Genomic DNA, 18,411 nt, shown 5'->3' with positions numbered 1-18,411 from the left:
TGTAATTCCTCAAGCGCCTGAAGGCTGGCATCTGCATACCATGGTCCAGTGACGTGCACTGGGATCATTATAAAATGGGGTTAATAAATTAAGTCCTCTTCAGAATTATATCTGGATACACAGTTAGTCAAGTTACAGTCTTCACAGATCACTGTATATTTATCATCTTGGTAAGTAATATTGTCTTTCCCTATGAACATGACATAAGGCTGCTGGATGCAGGTATAAAGGCTATATGAGACTACCATACCTAGGTCAAATGTGCTAAGGGTGGTGAAATTTATTAAACACAAGGCTGCTCCAAGGTGCCAGATCTCCTTTTGTATTTGGCCTTCCATGGTGGAGAGTACATTACCAACAAATCCTCCCAGGGACATAAGTTGATAGTGAGGATGAGACAGGTCCAACTTATAAGCCCAGTCATAGAGGGACAGTCCTGTTCTGGAGATGTTGTGCTTGACAAGAACACAGTTGGTAGACTCAAACCATAGTGGGGAGCCTTCTATCTCAACATGTGCTTCATTAGGGCAATAGGGCAGTGGGGGATGCCACTGAGTGACAACCCGAGAGACACTAGGTAATTCCCCATTTGGATACTATATGTAAATATTTGGGAACATCCCAAAGCCCTGTGATAGTAGCAATTTTGCTCCTTCCATGAGCAGTTTGGTATTCTTGTTTTAATTGTATACACCCCATATTCTCTGTTGAAGAGAGACAAATAGGGGGGGGGGAGACACTGAGGCCAGAGTAATTAAATCCTCCATGTGAAATGGGAAAAATGTGACTAGCTGAATGGCCCCCTGCACTACTTGTGTATCATTTGTAAAAACAGGAAAGGAGGGACCAGCCCAAGTGGCCGGGTTGACTACCGGTGGGTCAGGGAGATAGGCCCAGTAGTACTCTCCCCAACAACAACAGACCTGAATAGCCAGAGTGGCCAACATCACCACAAACATGGTCTCAGGGGTTTTAGGCACTCCTTGATGAATGACCCATCCTTCAGCCTCGTGTGCAAGTTTCTTCAACTGCCCCCATGTAGGGGGTCTAGCTTCTTGAGTTGAGTGGGCTGTCCAGGGCTTTGATCCAGTCACCATCAGCCTCAACCTCTTAATCCAGGGTTCCAACTGTTCCACTGGATCCATGGCAATGTCTCACTGCTCTCTCAGACACCCAGAGGGAACAATCCACAGCTTCTGGAAAGACACAAACATGATCTCTTCCCCACATTAATACTGGATCCAGGCCCTTCGATTCATCACTGTTCAAATCCTTCCAATATACCAAACCTGTGGGTTTTGCTATAGCCCCTGGGTTATGCCTCTCTGCTGCATTTAATCCTTGTTCATCACAATTAAAAAAAAATAACGTATATAATGCTAAGTTGAGGTGTCTCTGGGACAAGGAGGAGACTCTATCTCTCCCTTTTTGTTTTTCTAATAATTGCTTCAGTGTTCAATGGGAGTGTTCTACGGGAGCTTTCTACTATGGTTTGCCTTTGGGAGTTGTAAGGAATATCAGTTCTGTGCAGAATGCCATATTGGCAACAAAAAGTTTGAAAAGCAGCACTTGTATAGGCAGGGCCATTGTCAGTATCGATTCCTTGAAGCTTGCCCATAGTGGCAAAAGCACTTAGGAAATGATTAATAACATATTTTGTACTTTCTCCTGTTTGACATATAGCAATAATATACTGAGAGTAAGTATCAGCAGAAACATGCACCCACTGAAGTTTTCCAAACTCAGGAACACGAGTGACATCCATTTGCCAAATTTGATCAGGACAAAGGCCATAGGGGCTGTCCCCCATGAAGGACACCAGGGTGTGTATAACACATTGAAGACTTTTTTTGACTACCTGACAGGTTTGTTCCCTGGTAAGCTGAAATTGTTTGTGTAGGCTGTTAGTATTTTGGTGAAACCAGGCATTAGACTATTGTGCCTGCAAAAGGGAATTTGGTTTTACAGGAGCAACTAACTAAAAGTTGATCAATAGCCTGATTACCCTAGTCTAAGGGCCTGGGTAATGAAGAGTGGGCACGAATATGACCAAAAAAACAAGGGTGTACGCACTGTCTAATTAATATCTGTAAAGTCTGAAAGAGATGGAAAAGTTCTTCAGAATTTATATTTCCCAATATAGCAGTTTCAATAACAGTTGCTACCCTGAGAGTGTACTGGCTGTCACTGTGTATATGCAAAAGCTGAGAGGGAAATTAACTTAAGGCCATGCACAAGGCTTCGATTTCAGCATGTTGCACAGAAATATGAAGAGTTTCCTGGACTAAAGACCCCTACGAGCTATTAAAACCTACACGGCCATTACTAGAACCATCCGTTAAAACAGTCAAATCATTAACAATAGGTTTTTTTAATTACAATCTTGGGAAAAATAAAATATGTGGCCATAACAAAATTTATCAGTTTATCAAGGGGGTAATGGTTGTCCATTTGTCCTGGAAAATTGGCCAAGGCTATTTGCCAATGCTGAGAACTTTCCCATAATTGTTTCTGCTGATTTAGGGTAAAAGGAACAATAATTTTCTCTGGTTCTTGTCCAATAAACTGTTTGAATCTATGTTGTGCTTTAGCCATAAGGCCCATCACAGCATCTGGATAGTGAGTGAGAGATTTAGATTAAGCATGGGGTAGATGCACCCATTCAAGGATGCCTGTTTGCTGCCAAAGCACTGTTGCGGGAGTATAAGTAGTAGGAAAAATTATGGCCCAATCGGGCTGGGTTGTGTCAACCTGAGTTTAGCTTGCTGAATAGCCTCTTGAACTAAACTAAATGCAGAGTCAGCCTCAGGTGTGAGAACTTGAGCCAAAATGGGATGGGGATCTCCTTTAACAATGTCAAATAAAGGGCTAAGCTGACCATTAGTTAGTTTGAGTGACGGATGTATCCAATTGATGTCCCCAAGTATTTTTTGGAAATCATTAAAAGTTTTTAAAAAGGGTCTGGGATCTTCCCTCCTCTTGTATTTTTTTGGAAAAGTCTGAGAAGGACAGGGGTTAGCTCTTCCTTTAATGTTTCATAAAATTCTCCTGGGAAATCGTCCAGCCCTGGGCTTTTGTGTGCTGGGAGTTTCTTGATTACTGCTTCAATTTCCCCAGCTGTTATCGGTCTGTTCAAGCTTTCTGTTTCTTCCTCCTTCAGTGTTGCAAGATTATACTTTTCTAAAAATTTGTCCAGTTCATCAAGGTTTTCAAATTTCTTGGCATATAATTGTCCATAGTAGTTTCTGACGATCCTTTGTATTTCTGTGGTATCAGTTGTTATTTCTCCTCTTTCATTTCTGATATAATTAATTTGGGTCCTCTCCCTTTTTTTCTTGATGAGTCTGCTTAAAGGCTTGTCAATTTTATTTATCTCTTCAAAGAACCAGCTTCTGGATTGGTTGGTCCTTTTAATTCTTCTTTTCGTCCCTATGTCATTTAGTTCTGTTGTAATCTTGACTATTTCCTTCCTTCTACTTGCTCTCAGATTTATTTGTTGTCATTTCCCCAATTCTTGAAGTTGTAGTGTTAGGTCTTTTATTTGAAATGTTTATATCTTTTTAGGTAAGCCTGTATTGCTATGAACTTCCCTCGCAGGACTGCCTTTAGGTTTGATCTCCAAGATATATAAAGAACTCACTCAACTCCACTCCAAGAAGACTAACGATCCAATCAAAAAATGGGCAAAGGACCTGGGCAGATGCTTTACCAAGGAGGAGATACAGAGGGCCCAGAGGCATTTGAAAGGATGCTCAGCATCACTAGCCATCAGAGAAATGCAGATCAAAACCACCATGAGGTACCACCTCACACCGGTCAGAATGGCCATCATAAACAGATCCACAAACAACAGGTGCTGGCGAGGCTGTGGAGAAAAGGGAACACTAGTCCACTGTTGGTGGGAATGCAGACTGGTACAGACACTGTGGAAAGCAGTGTGGAATTTCCTCAAAAATCTGAAAATGGAACTGCCTTTTGATCCAGTGATTTCCCTGCTGGGACTATACCCTAAGAATCCCAAAACACCAATTCAAAAGAACCTATGCACCCCAATGTTCATAGTAGTGCAATTTAAAATAGCCAAGTGTTGGAAGCAACCTAAATGCCCATCAGTAGATGATTGGATCAAAAAACTATGGTATATTTACACAACGGAATACTAAGCAGCAGAAAGAAAATAAAGAACTACTGAACTTCGCGACAGTGTGGATGGAACTCGAGAGCATTATGCTAAGCGAAATAAGCCAGGGGGCGAAAGACAAATACTATATGATCTCATGTATAAGTGGAACCTAACCAACAATACAAAGATGCAAGGAAAATAAGACCAGCAACACTGAAAGGAAAATAAACCAACAGAGACAAGAGGGAAGGAGGGGGGGGGGCAGGGGAAAAGGAAGGGAAGGGGAAAGTCAAGGAACATATAGCAAGGACTTATGGACAAAACCAAAGGGGAAAAGTTGAGTGAGGGAGTGGGCAAGGAGAAGTGGTGGGGGGTAGGCAGAGACAAATTTATTTGAAAAAAATAAATTAGTTAAAAAAAAGAGTTTTTAAACAGTTTAGTTGAATCTTAACCTTTTGAGGTGTTACTGAACGCCCATCTATGATTTGGCCTAAATACTGAAACAGGGCTTGACACTGAACATTTTCTGGGTCTGTGATTAATCCATGGGCTCCAAGGCATTCTTCTAAGTCTCCAAAATTCTGTAGTAAGGTTGTGGAGTCTGAATGTGCTACCAAAATGTCATCCATGTAATGTATAATATAAGGAGCTGGATACTGTCCCCTATTTGGAAAGATGGCCCTGTCTATGAATTTTTGACATAAAGCAGGAGTATTAGCCATATCCTGTGAGAGTACCCACCAGCAGTAATGCTGCAGAGGTGCTCAGTGATTTACTGCAGGCAATGAAAATGCAAATCTCTCCCAATCATCAGGGTATACTAGGATAGTAGAAAAGCATCTTTTAAGTCAAGTACAAGCATTTCAAAAGTCCCACAGTATTGCAGTGGGAAAGGGCAGGCCAGGTTGCAATGACCCCATGATTTGCATGGTTTTATTAACTTCTCATAGATCTTACAACTGCCATTTGCCTGATTTTTTAGGGTAACAAAAATAGAAATATTCCAGGGGCTCATAGTTTCCTGGATATACCCTGCCTGCAATTGCTCTTGGACTAGCATCTGAGATGCTGCTAATTTATCTCCTGTTAGATGCCATTGATCAATCCACACAGGCTTATCAGAAAGCCAGGTAATCTTATCAGCAGTCATTTGAGATGGAGATCCGACCAAGACCCCTATGGAAAAGGCTGAGAGCTGGATTTCAAAATCCTAGCTCTAAACAATCCAGATTTCCTTGGGCTGGTAGAGGCTGCGCATGTCACTTCTGGTGTTTGCCAAGACTTTTTCTGGCAAATACCCTTGAATTAACATCATCTGTGTAACAGCAGCTGTTGGATATGAGAGCAATACCCCCATCTCTGAGAGAATGTCCTGACCCCATAAATTGACAAGAATGTCTGGCAGAATGTAAGGCTGTAATCATCCCTTTTGCCCATCTGGATCTTCCAATTTTAATAGATGGGTACTCTGCAGGGGAGAATGGACTGATCCTACTCCTTGTAAGTCAGTGAGCACTTGTTTTGTGGGCCAGTTGGAAGACCAATGCTGTTAAGCAATAACTGAAACATCGGCCCTCGTATCTAGGAGGCCATGGAAAGCTTTTCCATAAATAAAAAGTCAGAGCTCGGGCTGCTCCTTCTTGATAAGTTGAGACCAGTAAACTGTATCAGATGACCCAGATCCCTTATCTCCTTGCGGAGTGTCACTCAACACACACTCCTGCTTGCTGTAAGGGCACAACAATTTGAGAAGTCCAGGTTTCTGGCAGCACTTGCACAATGTTATAGACCTGTACTAAGTCTCAAATTTCCCCTGTAAAATCTTCATCAATTACTCCTGGCAGCACCTGAAATCCTTTCATGATTAGACTACTACACCCTAAAATGAGTCCCACCGTACCCGGAGGGAGCTGGCTGTATACTCCCGTAGGGATGGCCTGTAGCCCCATTTCTGGGGGTCAATACATATCTGGAGGTGGGATGGAGGTCCAGTTCTGCGCTGCCTGGGGTAGCCTGAAAGACTTGTTGAATGCTGGGCATGTCTGATTGCCCCTCTGTGGAAATGGTACAGGTTGGGCCCCCACTGTTTGCCGGGGCCAGGGAAGGCCCCTCCAGCCATTTCCCAACTGTGAAAAAAATTGGTACTCTATTAATATCAGTCTTAGACTGACATTCATTGGCCCAGTGTTTTCCACACTGGCATCCAGGGCAGAAGCCAGGCACTCATGCAGGAGAGTTGTCCTTGGCTGATCTTTGCAGTGTCTGCTGCTTTTGAGGGCAGTTCTACACAAAATGTCCAGGCTGCCCACATTGAAAACAAGCTCCTTTCCCATTTATGCCCCCAGTAAAAACTTCCTTTAGGGTGGCAGCCAGTGTGACTCCTTGCACATAGGATAGGCCAATATCAGCACAGAGGCAGACAAAATCAGTAACTGCCATTCTTCCAGTACAGGCATATGGCAGTCTGACATACTTTATTAGTACTTTCAAAAGCTAATTGCTTAACTATATTTCCAGCATCTGCATCCCGAATCACCCTACTGACTGCCTGGTATAACCGAGACACAAAATCCTGATATGGCTCTTCTGACCCTTGCCTGATTTTACGTAAATCCAGACACTTCTCTCCTTTACTGGGTTGCTGTTTCCAGGCCCTAGCAGCACAAATAGTAACCTGCTGATAACCTTGCAAATCATATGCCAATTTCTGAACAAGAGACTCATAAGCCCCCATGCCAGTGAGCATTTCATACGTGATAGCCACATTATGAGCATGGTTACTATCAGCCTGCTGGCTACTTTCTTCAAACCAGTCAGATTTTCCACATTAAGTAATCTCCACCACTCAGACATGACTTAGCAAGAGTTGTCCAGTCCTTTGGGGCCATGGTCTCTGTTCTAATAGTTTCCAGCAGTGCTAGGACAGATGGAGAAGTTGGCCCTTACATACTGCAAGCAGTTTTTAGCTCTTTTAGTGTTGAAAGACAAAGGGTCATGAACTCTCTGAAAATGACCTGGATTATTTGGATCTGGCCTCTCAATCACCAGGTAAAAGGCAAAACCTATTATATCTTCACCTTCCTCACTAGCCCTCCGCAATGCCTGTTGCAAAGCAGATGTTTCCCTGGGCATAGGAATCTCAGACCTAATATTTTTCCTTGGCCCCTTATGGCGGGTGCCAAACCCTGTAGGGGGTGGCTTGATGGCAGTCTCAAGGAGGCCTCTGTCCTTCAAGGACAGCACTGAAAGTTGGTGCACAAGTCCCTACATATGAGAGTCTCCAGGGTCTGGAAAATCATCATCGTCCTCCTCCTCAGAATCACCCTTCTCTCCCCCACTCTCTACACTCTGAGCCTCCTCCTTGAGCTTCCTAGCATAATCTGGTGGAATAGGCTCATCATTCTGCTTTGCCAGGAATTCCAGCAGAGCTGTCGGCAGTTTTTGCAGGGAGGATCTGTGTCCTTCCACTGTTGAGATCAAAGTATCTGCTATAGATTTCTTTACTTTCATTTCCTGCTTCTTTTTGAGTGTGTCATGAATGTGCTCACAAGGTGAGAAAGTAAAAATGGGCATCTTTGCCAGTGTACTGCTCCCACAGTTTTTCTCCTACTCTTGCCCACTAGTTTCATTAACAGTTCTGTCATCTGGAAACTAAGGGCAAATCTGCTGAACATATTCTAAGAACTTCTCTAATTGAGAACCTTGGACTTTGGTTCCCCTTGCTGAAGGCATAGATTTAAGCTTTTGCACATAAAGCTGCCTCTCATCGGATCCTGCATCCCCCATGCTTTACACTTGGCTGAAACTTAATTCACTCCTTACCTCATTTAAAGACCTGTGCACGCACACCTTCAGGAGTGTCTCCTCATCTTGCTTTGAGAGTTTCCCCGTACTCAAGTCCCTGTTTCGGGCACCACTTGTCACGACCTGTGTGGAGTGGTGGTTCCTGAGTCGGGGCAAAGGGAGATTGAGAAAGGACAACACAATACAAAGACACAACACAAAATAGAGAAAAGTGGGGGCCGGGTGGAACATTGTCCTCTGATGGAGGGACAATGACAATGACCACAGTCTCCTCGTTTTTTGTTTGTTTGTTTGTTTGTTTTCTTTATAGGGGTTGGTTAGATAATGCTCAAGGGAGTTTTGCAGATTTAAGGGAACACAATGGGCATGGGTCGTTCTATTCCCAGTCTATCTACCTGATAAAACTTTCTTCTACAAAGGTTTAATTCATCTTCAGCTAAAGCTTGCGGTTATCTTCTGTCTTCTCAACACCCCCTGGCTCAGGCTGTCACCCGTTACCAGCTTGCTCTGCCTTGCATATACAAGCAGTCAAGTGTGGCCTTGCCAAGTGCTTAACCTGGCTTTTGACTTCAGCCTTCCTCGTCCTTCACACTTGATTTTGTCGTGTGAACTTCTACAGTAGGAGACCACTTTTTTCCCCTTTTTTTCTGTATCTGCCTCTGATGATATCAGCTGTTGACCCCATCTGACGTTAGAGAATCTTTAAGAGACATCCAGGAATCTGCTGTTTGTGTCTGTCTCCTTCAGTTGTTAATTTTGTAACTCTGCCCTCAGCAGTCAGGGCCAGGCAAATTCCCTCCTGTTGGCAGGGCTATCGGGTCTTTTCATGCTGTTGCTACTCAGGGGAGTAGTCTTCCTGAGCAAGATGGCTGCTTCCATATGGAGGAGTCATCAGTCCTGGGGTCCCCTGAGCTACTCCCTCAGTTCTCCCTTCAATGCCTCTATATCCAGACTCTCCTCAAGTGACTCCAGACCACTCTGCATCCCCTGTAGACAGGGATCCAGTATCTGTGACTGTCGTTCTGTACTCAGCACCTCGGTATGCACAACTGGCCTGGGCAGAGCTTCCGGGGGGCCAGGCTAATGTGTTCTTTCACATCTCTGTAGCTCAGGGGAGTCGTCTGCCCAAGCGAGATAGCAGCTGTGGAATAGGGGCTGAGTCAGCACCAGGACCCTGCCATCTACTTGCTCAGTACTCTCCCCAAAACCTCCTTCCCCAGTCTCTTCTCAGGCAGCTCCAGCCCACTCTGCTCCTGCCTCCGCCAAAGCCCAGGGTGAGTGGCTGCCACTACAAATTTTTGTGCTGGCCCTTTAAATGGCTCCTTGCTTCTCCAGCTGCCCATCTCTGGCAGAAAGCACCCTGCTTCTTTTCACCGCTGACTGTTATCTGTATGCTTATTGGGCTCTGGTGCTGTAGACTGGAGATCCCAGCTTATGGTTTAGACCCTGCTCTTCTCAGGGAGATCCAGCTGGCCATTTCACTATCCCTCTGGTGCTGCTGCCCGTGGGTGCCTAGCCCACCTTCTTGAGCCTCCACCACACTTCTTGCCAGTTAGGTTATGCTAAAGCCGATTCCTCTGTCCAAAGTTTTAAGTCTCCTCTCTCAGTATTGTTCAACTGTTTTCCAGGTGATTTCTATACAGTTTAGTTGTAATTCCAGATTGGTCCTGGGAAGAGATCAGGGTAACTTCCACTCACTCCTTCGCCATCTTGAATCCCATTTTCAGATTATTAATAAAAATCCTGAAGTATTTTTATGCACATTCAGAGGTCCAGAGAGCTATCGATTGAAACAAGTTTGAAAAATACTGTATACATTTGTCAAAAGCATTCATTTTCTTGAATAAATATATATTTAACATTTCTGATGCAAAACTGGAAAAATGTTTTACAAAATATATTTTAATCCAAAACATGGAAACTGCTTTATGATATTTTTGTCAATAATGTGGGATAGCTGACATATTCAAAATATCCAAGTCAATAAAGTTATTGGTAAAAATAAAAACTATGTCATTCATGTATGTGTGTGTGTGTGTGTGTATGCATACACACACACACACACATACTGTAGGAGAGGCAAAAAAGTATTTCTCTTTTTCCCTTCCAGGTCCTTTGGCAGGCCTAATAATTAAATTGACATAAGACAGATTAACAAGACAAAAATTTTGTATATAGGCAAGCCCCAAAGGCAGCCAGTGACTTGAGACTTATAAAACATTCCAAGCTAAGGGAAAGTGGGTAGATGTTTGAAGCTTCAAAGGGGAGGAACAATTTACAGGGTAATGAAAATTTATTTTTGGTATTTGCTTTATTGCTGGTACAAGTGCTTTATCTAAATGCTTTTGGACAGTTAAAAGAGAAAGAACAAGGAGGAGAAAGAGAAGGACAAAGAGAAAGAAGAAAAGGAAAAAAGCCTCCCCTGTATCTTAAAGCCTTCAACTCCAAACAATCCACATGCCAAAGTGGCACTTTTTGGGATAAAATGTTCTGCTCCAACCCAGCATCAACAAATAGATCATGAGTTGCACCAAAAGGTCAGCTTCATATGGAGTAAGTTGATTGACATGCAAAGGGTAAGACTCATATTAATTCTGCTCAAACAATGCACTGTAAGTCCTTTCCATGCAATCTAAAAGGATTACCATAAATGAGAAAACTTTTACAAAGCCTTGCTGGAAATCTAAAAAGACATTCTTTATCTAGAAAACAATCCAGTGTGCCAAAACTTATAATAAATACCATTTTAGTGCAAATTCAGGAAAATAAAAAATGAAGTGTTTGTATATCATAAATGTACTCCAGACCCAAGAGGAGCAGTGTATCAAATTAATTTTGCAAAGTGGACTAAGTATCAGAGACCAAGTTGCCTCCTAAGCATATCATAAAAGACAAAAATCTGAAAATAATGTGTCACTTAATATAAAATATCCAGTATTAAATAGAAGCAGAAACTCAATACACTACATAGTACAGATTAAGTGTACACCAATCTGGGGAAAATATTGCATTTGTTAATGTTATTTCTTTTTTTCTTAACCTCACATGAGGAAATAAAATATCATTATTCAGTGAGCACCTTCTGGATGCCAGACACTATGCTGAGTAATTTAAATACATTGTTTTACTTATCTCATGAAATTATTATATTCAAATGAACTTGCTGATAACAACAATATCTTATTCTTACTACAATTAAGAAATCTACACATGAAAAATAATCAGTAAATATTTTCATAAAATTTATTCATGGACTGCATATTTGACCTTGCATTTCTATTTATTTTTCTTAGATAATTTTCAAAAACTTTCCCATGAGTTTGCCATGTTTTATAGAGAAAACTTTCACAAACTGCTTATATTAACTATTTTTCCTGGGCATTAGTAGCAAATGTGATCAAGGCAGTATTTCTTTAATATTTACTATTGCTCTAGTGCTCAAGCAGATATAAAAGATATATTAGGTATAAATTTTGAACTTATGTATACTAAGAGTAGATAAGACTAGCTTGGGCTAACCATAATTAGATACTGCATGATATTTAAATAAGTACTAATGGATATATGAAATATAAAAAAGTGTTTTAGAAAAAGTTTATGGTTGATCATAAAGAAAAATGCTTCATAGAAATATGTGCAAGCTGAGATGATAATCTGCAAAAATGGGAAAATATTTCCAATTATGGATATGACAGGGGAGAAGAGATAAAAAACAAGAGTAAATATAAAATATAGTAATGAGTTAGAAGACAGGGTTTCCAAGATTAAGGGGTGAAAGTTGGAGAGTAGCATAAGCTAAGATTGAATGGACCAAGGAAAACTAGCTTGGCAAAGTGGAATCAATGTTGCATGCTAAAGTAAAGAAGTTTAATTGTATTTTGAGCCATTGTAGTCTACTTAAAGTAGAACTGGAAAATGATGTGATACTCCAGAAAAATGACCTTTAGAATCTCTGTGTTTTGTCATGGGAAAATATAAGTAGAAAAAATATATTAAAAAATTAATCAGTTAAGGAACAATTGCATTTCTTCAGGTATAAGAAAATGAGAACCTAGGTTAGGGTGATGATAGTAGTAATTGAGAAAAACAATTATTCACAACTTATTCCATTAACAATTATAAGATTTTAAAATAGTTTATATCTATAGGGATGAACAGAAGGATGAAGTCAAGGATGAACAGAGATGCCTTAGACATAAGAATAGTATCATGAGGAAAACACCAGCTGTCTTTTATATGTAACGTTCACTATTACTAGATGTGTAAAAAATAAGAAAGATTAATTCTCAATTTTGCTACTCTTCCTGTAAAATAAAAGGATTGTATTGTTTTCCTTACACATTCTCTAAAGAGTGGAATGGGAACAAAAGTTTAACTAATACTTTAAAAATTTAAATGGGCCCATAAATGACCCAGAATAGCCTCAACAATTTTGATAAAGAAGGACAAGGTAGTAGGGATCACAATACCTGACATCAAATTATATCACAAGAACACTGTAATCAAAACAGTCTGGCACTGGCATAAGAACAGACATACGGATCAATGGAATAGAATAAAGGTTCAAGAAATAAACCCATGGATTTATAGTCAATTAATATTTGACAAAGGGGTCAGGAACATAAAATGCAATTAAAAATAGACTCTTCAATAAATGGTGCTGAGAGATCTGGACAGCTATATCAAAAAAAAAAAAATTAGGCCACCCACTTACACTATAGATCAAAAGATGTGTAAAAGACTTAAATACACGTATTGACACCAAAAAAGTCCTAGAGGAAAACAGGTGGTAAAATGTCAGATATTCCAAGCAGCAATAACATTGCCAACATATCTCCTAGGTAAAGGGATATAAATAAAAAATTTAAAAAATGGAACTACACCAAATTAAAAAAAAAAAAAAACTTCTTCAGGACTAAAGAAAACATTAGCAAAATGAAAAAGGAATCAACTATATGGGAGAATATATTTGTCAATGATACATAAGACAAAGGTTTAATCTCCAAAATATACAAATAACTCACACAACTCCACTCTAGAAAGACAAAAAATCCAATTAAAAATGGGCAAGGAACTGAACAGACACATTTCCAATGACATACATAGGGCCAGAGGCATATTAAAAGATGCTCAGCATCACTCGCCATCAGAGAGATGAAAATTAAAACCATAATGAGATACCACTTCACACCAATCAGAATAGCTATCATAAACAAATCAACAAACAGCAAGTGCTGACAAGGTTGTGGGGAAAACAGAGCCCTAGTATACTATTGATGGGAATGCAGACTGCTGCAGCCACCATGGAAAACATTATGGAATTTCCTCAGAAAACTAAAAATTGAACTGCCTTTTGACCTTGAAATTCCACTTCTGGGATTATACACTCAGAATCTCAAAACACCAATTCAAAAGAAACTATACATCCCAATGTTATAGCAGCGCAATTTACAAGTGTTGGAAGCAACCTAAGTGCCCATGAGTAAATGAGTGAATGAAAAAACTATGGTACATTTACACAATGTAATACTACGCAGCAGAAAGAAAGCAGGAACTCCTACTCTTCATGACAGCATGGATGGAAATCAAGAGTACTATGCTAAATGCAACAAGCCAGGTGGTGAAAGACAAATACCATATGCACTCACCTTTAAGTGGAACCTAATCAGCAAAACAAACAAGCAAAAAAAATACAATAAGAGACATTGAAATAACAAGTAAACTGACAGTAACCATAAGAGAAAGAGAGAGGCATAATGAGGGAAAATAAGGGGAAGAGTCATCAAGAAACATGTACGAAGAATACATGGACAAAGACAAAGGGGGTTATGATTGAGGATGGGAGGCAGGTATGGGTGAGGGTCTGTGGTCAGGAGAAAATGGAGACAACTGTACATGAACAATAAAAAATAATAAAATTTAAAACAATTAAAAAACAAGCAAGCAAAATATAAAATATAACCTGAAACATTTAAATAATGAACAAACTGATGGTAACCAGAGGGGAGGTGGGAGGGGGATAAAGGGGAAAAGAAGGGGAATGTACACCAAGGAACATATATAAAGGGCCTATGGACAAAGGTAAATGAGCATAGGATTGAGGGTGGGAGGTGGGCATGTGTAGGGCATGGGAAAGTGGTGGCTGGAAAATGGAGACAACTGTACTTGAACAACAATAAAAGAAAAGATTTATGCACCCTACAAAAAACAGAAGTTAATATGACAAGCAAATCTATTTTTTCTTTTTTTCTTTTTTTTAATTTATTTACTTTTTAAATACATTTGTCTCTGCCTCCCCCCTACCACTTTCCCTTGCCCCCTCCCACCTTCCCTCCCCTTTGGTTTTGTCCAGGAGTCCTTGCTATATGTTCCTTGACTTTCCCCTTCCCTTCCCTTTCCCTGCCCCCCCTTCCCTCTTGTCTCTGTTGATTTCTTTTCCTTTCAGTGTTGCTTGTCATATTTTCCTTGCATCTTTGCATTGTTGGTTAGGTTCCGCTTATAGGTGAGATCATGTGGTATTTGTCTTTCGCCCCCTGGCTTATTTCGCTTAGCATGATGCTCTCCAGTTCCATCCATGCTGTCGCGAAGTTTAGTACTTCTTTTTTTCTTTCTGCTGCGTAGTGTTCCATTGTGTATATGTACCATAACTTTTTGATCCAATCATCTACTGATGGGCATTTAGGTTGCTTCCAACACTTGGCTATTGTAAATTGTGCTGCTATGAACATTGGAGTGCATAGGTTCTTTTGTATTGGCGTTTTGGTGTTCTTAGGGTATAGTCCCAGCAGGGGGATCCCTGGATCAAAAGGCAGTTCCATTTTCAGCTTTCTGAGGAAATTCCACACTGCTTTCCATAGTGGCTGCACCAGTCTGCATTCCCACCAACAGTGTACTAGGGTTCCCTTTTCTCCACAGCCTCACCAGCACCTGTTGTTTGTTGTCTTTTTTCTTTTGCAAGTCTCAGGAGGCAGAGAAGAGGGAGAAATAGAATGTAGGGGAGCTGGTGATGCAGGCTGTGAAACAATTCACAAAGAGAAGAAAGTACAGAGAGTAAAGGTTTTATTCACTCTTCAAGAAAAGAGAGAGTCATGGTGTGGAGAGATACACTGGCCTATATCACTAGCAAATCTTGATGGACATAAAAGAAGAGATCAATAGAAATACAGTCATAGAGCGGAATTTTAACACTTCATAGACTTTAATGGATACATCTTCCAGTAAGAATTTCAACAAGAGTGGCCTTAAAGACTCACTAGATAAATTTGAATTAATTGATCTCTTCAGAGAATTTCACCCCAGAACAGCACAATATTCATACTTTTCAAGTGATGTGGAATGTTTTCTAGGATAGACCATGTATTAGATACAAAGCAAGACTCAACAAATTTAAGAAGATTGAAATCATATCAAACATTTTCTCTGAGCACAATGTTGTGAAAGTAAAATCCAATCACAAGAAGAACAGTGAAAAATTCACGAAGACATGGAATATAAATATCATGTTATTAAACAATGAATGTGTCAATGACAAGATCAAAGAAGGAATAACAAGATATCTTGAGACAAATGAAAATGAGGACACAACAATCCAAAATCTGTGGGACACTGGGAAAACAATCCTAAGAGAAAAATTCATAGCATGACAGGCCTATCTCAAAAAGAACCCCCCCCAAAAAAAAAGCTCAAATAAACAATTTACCTTTCAACTTAAATGAGCTTGAAAAATAACAACAAAGGAAAGCTAAAGTGATTATAATGAAGGAAATAATAAAGGTCATAGTACAAATAAACAAAATAGAGTCTAAAAAAATGATACAAATGATCAATGAATCAAGAGCTGTTTCCTTGAAAAGATAAACAAGATTAAGAAAGCTTTAACTAGACTCATCAAGCAAAAAAGAAAAAAAGGAACAAAATAAATAAAATTAGAATTGAAGGGGGAGAAATAAAAACTGATACCAAAGAAATACAAAGGATTGCAAGAAAATATTATGAACAACTGGCAAAAATCTAGACAACCTGAATGAAATGGATCAATTTCTAAAAATATAAAATGTTCTAAAACTAAATCAGGAAGAATCAGAATCTGAATAGACAGATTATACCTAGTGAATTTCAAACATTAATCAAAAAATTCCAAAGAAATAACATCCCTGGACTAGATGGCTTCACGGGTGAATTTTACCAAACATTCTGGGAAGCACTAACACCTCCCCTTCTCAAATTATTCCAAAAAATTCAAGAGGATGGAAAATTCCCAAGCTCATTTTACAAGGCCAGAGGTACTCTAATACCAAAACCTGTCAAAGACACTACAAAGAAAGAAAATATAGGCCATTATCCCTGATGAACATAGATGGTAAAATCCTCTACAAAATATCAAAACAAATACAGTATTACATCAAAAATACTCTACACTATGATCAAGTGGGATTTATTCTAGGAATGGAAGGTTGGTACAACACTCAAATATCAATAATTGTGATTCAACACATAAACAAAATGAAGGATAAAAGCCTCATAATGATATCAATAGATTCAGAAAAAAAAATAATACATCCAGGCCCAATTTATGGCAAAAATTTTCAGAAAAGTGAGAATAAAGGGAATGTACCTAAACATAATAAAGGCCATATATGACAAATCCACTGGCAGCATCATACTCCACAGGCAAAAACTACAGTTGTTCTCCTTAAGCTCAGGAACAAAGCAAGTATACCCACTTTTACATCTTATTCAACATAGTACTAGAAATCCTAGTCATAGCAATCAGACAAGAAGTAGAAATAAAATGCATCCAAATTAGAAAGGAAGAAGTAAAACTGTCATTTGTAGGTGACATGATATTGTATATAAAGAACCCTAAAAATTCCATCAAGAAAATATATGAACTGATAAATGAATTCAGTAAAATAAAATACAAAACTACTATCCAGAAATCATTTAGATTTTTATATGCCAATAATGAACTATCAGAAATGAAATTAAAATAAAAAAAATACCATTCACAATTGCTACACAAAGAATAAAATATCTAGGAATAAACCTAACCAAGGATGTAAAAGACTGGTACTAGGAAAATTATAGGACACTAAAGAAAGAAATTGAAGAAGATATAAATAAGTGGAAGCACATATTGTGTTTATGGATAGGAAAATTTAGCATCATTAAAATGCCCATGCTACCCAAAGGAATCTATAGATTCAAAGCAATTCCTATCAAAATTCCAATATCATATTTCACAGAACTAGAACAAATATTTCAAATATTTATATGCAACCACACAAGGCCATGCATAGAAACTTTGCTCAAGAAGAATAAATTTGGAGGAATCGTGCTGTTATATCAGACTACACGGTAAGGCCATAGTGATCAAAACACCATGGTGCTGTCATAAAAAACAGACACATAGATCAATGGAACAGAATAGACAAACCATAAATAAACCCACAACTTTATAGTCAATTAATAATTGACAGACAATGCAAGCACATACGATGGGTTAAAAATAGTCTGCTCAATAAACGGTGTTGGAAAAACTTAACAAATACATGGGAGGGGGCAAGGGAAAGTGGTGGGGGGTAGGCAGAGACCAATGTATTTGAAAAATAAAGAAACTAGACAATCTTCTTACACCACACACAAAAACAAATTCAAAATGGATTAAAGATGTAAATATTAAACCTCAAGCCATAAAAACCCTCGAAGAAAACACAGGCAGTAAAATCTCAGACAATGCTAGTAGCAACATTTTATCTGATATCTCTCCCCCATGCAAGGGAAACAAAAGAAAAAATAAACAAATTAGGCTACATTAAACTAAAAGGTTTTTGTACAGCAAATGAAACCATCAACAAAGTGAAAAGGCAACCCATGAATTGGAGAACATATCCTTCCATACGCCTGATAAATGGTTAATATCCAACATTTATGAAAAACTTATAAAACTCAACACCAAAAATTCAAACAATACAATTTAAACACTGGGCAAAATACCTGAATAGACACTTCCCCAAAGAGTACATACCAATGGCAAATAAACACATGAAAAGATGCTCAATGTCAGTATTCATCAGAGAAATGCAAACTAAAACCACAAAGAGATATAACCTTACACTTGTCAGAATGGCCATCATCTATAAATCAATAAACAAAAAGTACTGGCAAAGATGTGAAGGGAACCTTTTTTCACAGTTGGTGTTAATGCAGCCTGGTGCAACCACTGTAAAAAGCACTGTGGAGATACCTCAACAAATTAAAAATAGACCTGCCCTTCGATCCAGCAGTCACACTTCTGTGAATGTATTCAGAGAAAACCAAAACAGTAATTTGGAAGAACATAAGCACTACTATGTTCATTACAGGTTTTTCTTTTTTTTAAACTTAATTTATTTTTTTTAAATTTTGCGTGTGTGTTTTCTAGTTTAATTTTTTTATTTTAATTTTAATTTTTTAAACTTATAAATGATGCTTATTCTATTACA

The sequence above is a fragment of the Pteronotus mesoamericanus genome, unplaced genomic scaffold, assembly GCF_021234165.1.
Source record: "Pteronotus mesoamericanus isolate MK-2021 breed Mesoamerican mustached bat unplaced genomic scaffold, CSHL_Meso_final scaffold_12, whole genome shotgun sequence".
Classification (NCBI taxonomy): Eukaryota; Metazoa; Chordata; class Mammalia; order Chiroptera; family Mormoopidae; genus Pteronotus; species Pteronotus mesoamericanus.
This window is presented reverse-complemented; position numbering follows the sequence as displayed.